Source organism: Adiantum capillus-veneris, chromosome 21, assembly GCF_014529385.1.
Source record: "Adiantum capillus-veneris isolate H3 chromosome 21, ASM1452938v2, whole genome shotgun sequence".
NCBI lineage: Eukaryota > Viridiplantae > Streptophyta > Polypodiopsida > Polypodiales > Pteridaceae > Adiantum > Adiantum capillus-veneris.
Window position 1 is genome coordinate 72567848 of NC_140951.1, and position 5293 is coordinate 72573140.

Here is a 5293-nt window from a genome sequence, read left to right on the forward strand (position 1 = left end):
CTGAAACAAGATTGGGAAAAGAATGAGGTTATTTTGAAGAAGGGTAGCAATACCATCATGATTCCAATGAGTTCAAAGAAGCAATTGTTGACATCAATGAAACCAATGTTGGCTCACACTATAAATTTGGCTGAGGAAGTGGAAGACAATGAGGAAGCATGTTTTTTGGTGGCTAATCCTACAGTGCTTCTGGTATTTGAAGTGGATGTTGTGAAAATTGTTGAGAAATATGGGAACCAGGGACCGTTGTAGAAGTCACCTGTTAAGTCCAAAGCAGCGGATGCAGATCAGAAGCCAGACCAGCAGTCAAAATTTAGTCACAGTGGTGATAGAGAGGATCAGGACATTTCAGAGGGAGATATTGCACCAAAAGAGGCAATCCTTAGAACAAAGTTCTTGTATGATAAGCTGATGGAGAAGGTTTCTAGAGTGAAGGAGGATGCTTTGCAAGAATTGAATTTGAAATCTCAAAGGAGTCCCAAATTTGTTAAAATTAGTGTTCACCTAGATGATGCATTTAAGGAGGATTTACATCAGTTGTTGCAAGAGTTTATTGATGTTTTTGCTTGGGACTATTCCAATTTGAAGGGCATGGTACAAGCACAAAATTAATTTGAAGGAGGATGTAGTTCTAGTGATTCAGCAGAGATATAGAATGAATCCCCAATTATGCTCAGCAGGTCAAAGAGGAATTGGATAAGCTTCTCTAAGTGGTATTTATTGTTCCAATTGATCAATTGAAATGGTTGTCACCTATAGTAGTGGTTCCCAAGAAGTCTGGAAAAATCTGCGTTTGTGTGCACTATAGGAAATTGAATGCAGCAACCACTGCAGATCCATTCCCATTGCCCTTTGTGGACTCTATTTTGGATGATATAGCAGGCCATGAGATGTATAGTTTTCTTGATTGGATTTTCAGGGTATAATCGGATTCGGATGGGAGATGAGGATGTAGCCAAGACAACATTTATTAATGATGAGTGGGGAGCTTTTGCATATACAGTGATGAGTTTTGGATTGAAGAATGGACCCCCTTTTTATTAAAAAGCAGCATTTAAAACTTTTGAACCTTATTTGACAAAGTTCATGAGGATTTTTATGGATGATTTTTCTGTGTTTAGTGAGAAGAAAAACCATTTAGAATATTTGAGGAAATGTTTGGAGAGATGCCGATTGTTTCGGATGTCTTTGAACCCATACAAGCGTGCAATAGCGGGCCAAAGAGGAAAAATTTTGGGGAATATCGGAAGGGATTTCCATTGATTCCGATAAGATCAGTGCCATATAGAATGCAGTAGCACCTGCCAATGTGAAGAAGATTTCTAGGTTTATGGGACAAATCAAATGGCATAATCGGAATTTGAGGTATTTGGCGGATGTTAGTGCTCCTTTGACTCATTTGAAAAAGAAGGATAATGATTTTGTATGGGGAGATGCTCAAGAGAAAGCTTTTTAGTGTTTGAAAAAGATGTTAGTGGTTTCATCTATTATTCAACCTCCAAATTGGCAGTTGCCTTTTCATGTCTTTGTGGATGCGTCAGATATTGCAGTAGGAGCAGTGTTGATGCAGGAGAAGATCCGAGGATGGTTCAGACCAGTATATTATGCAAGTCGGATGTTGAAACCAGCTGAAAGAATTATACAGTTACAGAATGTGAGGCTTTAGGGATGATGTTTGCTTTGGAGAAATTTTGACATTACTTGCTGGGGAATAAAGTAGTTTTCCATGTGGACCATCAAGCACTTCTTTTCTTGGTTCTGAAGCCCAAGCTAGAGGGCAGACTTGCTAGATGGATGCTTTTATGGGGTAGGAGTTATACAATACAGTGTTGCATACACCATGGAATCAACATGCAGTGGTGGATTATCTTAGCAGATTGGAGCATTTTGAAGAGCCACCAGGAGTCTCAGATCAGTTGCCAGATGCGGATTTGTTTCATGTGCAGGGACAGAATTTTGACAATTGGTATGACCAAATGTTGCAGATTTTGACAGATGGAGTGTTGCCTTCTATTATGTCATCCGATTAGAGGAAGAAGTTTGCATTGAGAAGTAGGCCATTTTTTATTATTGCTGGAGGATTGTATAGAAAAGGAGCAGATCAAATCATCAGGAGATGCGTTCCTTATGAGGAACAAAAGGCAGTGTTACAAGAGGCCCATTATGGAATAGCAGGAGGACATTTTTCAAGAGAGATAACAGGGAGGAAAATCATGCAAGCTGGTTTGTGGTGGCCATTGTTGCTCAAGGATGTACATCAGTTTGCAAGAAAATGTTTGCAATGTAAAAAGATTGGACAACCCACTTCAATGAATAGGATGCAGGATCACCCAGTATTGCCACTTGAACCATTTTAGAAGTGGGGATTGGATTTGTTGGGCCAATATCACCAAAAGCTAGCAGAATAGGAGCAAGGTATATTTTTGGTTGCAATAGGTTATGCTACCAAATGGGTGGAAGCAGTATCTTTGAGGGATAATAAGGTAGCTAGTGTGGCTAGATTCTTGTATACAAACATTATGACAAGATTTGGATGTCCCATTGAGTTAGTCTCAGATCAGGGTGTGCATTTTTTGAATTCCGTGATTGCAGAGTTAACATCAAAACATATGATTTTGCACAAGAAGTCAACCCCATATCATCCCGTAGGAAAACGGTCAAGTTGAGAGTACCAACAAGGTTCTAGTGAGGATCCTGAAGAAGATTGTCTCAGAAAATAGAAAGGATTGGGATGACAAATTGGATTCAACTTTATGGTCATTTCGTATAGCATACAAGGTTGCCACAGGGATGACACCTTTTAAATTGGTTTATGGGATTGAGGCTGTTGTTCTCATGGAGTATGTAATTCCAAGTCTGAGGTTGGCAGTTCAACATAGGCTGAGCCCTGAGGATTCTGTGTTGCATAGACAAAGAGAGTTGTTGAAGTTCGATGAGGATCGGATTCAAAGTGCCTATGCAGCGGATATAGGACAAAAGAGGAGACAGGTTTGGATGACAAGGCAGATTAAATTCAAAAATTTTCAGAAGGATGATTGGGTGATGTTGTACAATTCAATTGGGCCCACACACCCAGGGAAATTGAAGCTAAGATATTTTGGGCCTTATCAAATTGTGGAAGAGTTGGGCCAAGGCACGTTCAGATTGAGAGATGTTTTTGGTATAGCTGTTTTGAAAACATTCAATGGCTTTAGGTTGAAGAAATTTTATGGCAAGATTCCTGAAGTTCCAAAATGGATGGTGAATAAAGCTGAGGAGATTGCACTGAAATGGGTGCAAGCAGTGCCAGAGTTCAAGGAGGAATCTTTGGAGGATATTGGGGAATGTGAAGTGTCTGGTAGTGAGTCAGTGCTACAGAATGCTATCGGATTTTGTTTTGATAGGGGAATTGTTTTCAGTATAAACCGCAGCGGAATTGTATTGTGTGACACATTACAGAGGGTATGTCATCCAAGGTGTCATCAGGTCGCGGGGCGGAATATCTTAAAGGGAGATTCCCTTGAAGTGAGGGGTCTCATCACTGCACGTGCACATTGTCTTAACATGCAATCTCAGATTAAGGGCCATCATGGGGTAGGCAGCGCACATTTTGAAGTAGAAAGTCGTTATTATTTTGCATGTAAGCGTCCCGTGCTTTTAACCAAATAAAGCTTTGACACTGCACGTCAGTTCACCATCACCGCAGAAGCCATGTCTTTTGATAGCTTAAGGAAGCCCGCGACTGCTAAACAGAAGAGCTTAGTGGTGAAGAGATGCCACTGACGCGTTCTATGAAGATGGCTATGGCAAAGCTTTTGCGCACCCACAAAGAGAGCATACAGAGTGAGGAGGAGAGCGAGGGTGCAGAGTCGGCAGGTGAAGACGCACTGGAGGAGATGGAAGTTGATGAAAAATTTGATGTTCATGATCAAGACACTGAAGTTTGGCTGCATCGGGTTGGTCTTTATGCATATGCATGCCTACCTTGGGTGCTCTGGGAGAAAAATGATTGTGCAAAACAACAGCTCTGCCACCTTAGGGAAAACGCTGGGTACATCATGGAAGACAAAGATATTTCCACAAAGTTGGCGGCGAAAGTCTTCCATGTTTCTCATAATCCTTTGCATAAAATGAAGAAGGTGACAGTGGTGATGAGGTCGGAGTTCGGCCAGCCAGAAGGTAGCAGGGCATAATACATGGTGCGGAATTACGGGAAACTCCGTAGTATTCACCTGTTCTGGTATCTGGATAAGGTTTGCTTGTTGGCTAAAACAGCCTACATGTCCAAAGAATCATTTGCCCTTATTTATTATGCTGAGCGGGGCCAAAAGGTGGATTGGGAATCATTCATATATGACAGATTGCAGTTGGCAGAGCCACAAGATAAGCGCAGGTCGCCTTCTATTACAAAAGTTGCACCCTACCTGCAAGCTATCTTTTCCCATGTGCTGCAAGTACCCTTAACTCGACCATCGCCTAGTTTTGCCAAAGGTCCGGATGTGCAGAGTATTAGTGAAGCTAAACGGCGGAAGTTTGATTGGGAAATGCCTTTTGGGGATAAGTCTAAAGCTGCAATGGGTCAAGGGATTAAATCTGCAGTATACACTGATGAGAAATTGCAGTTGGTTGGGAAGGTGCCACTTTTTCCTTCGATAACATGAGTGTCTAACATTGACATCAGAGTCGTACCATTACTTTGTTTCTGCAAAAGGCTCAGGATAGCTCAGGGGAGCATACTCCGGTTAGACAGGCTTTAAAGGCCACTCCTTTTTCTTAGACCCCAAGAGAAAAGTCGCAGAGTGTGTTTTTAGTGCAGGATGCGGTCCAAATTTTGTCAGATTTAAATCTATTCATATGCAACCAAGAGGCCATGGTTTTGACTTTGGAGACTCAGAGGGCTGAAGGGGAAATAATAGATAGTCTGGAACGCAAGGTCGGTCATTTGCAGAGCAGAGTGGATGAAGTGTTGAAGGAGAAGACATCATTGCAAGATGAGTTGTCTTGGGTGAGTGTGGATATGCGGAATAGGATGGCGAGAACTGCGCAGGAATTTCAACCATGGGCGGATGGACTTAAGGATGCTACTCAGAAACAGTTCCATGAGGTTGAAGATAAAATTTCACATCTGATTACTGATAATAATTTCTTAATGAAAAAATTGACTCCATTAGTGGATCTTGAGAAAGCCACTTTGGATGGCCAAGGAGTCATTGGAGTTTTAATTGCTGATGCTGATGTGGACACTCTGAAGAGGGAAGTGTTTGACTACACCAAGGAGTTACGACATTAGGAAGCTGGGCTTTTTCAGGAGCAT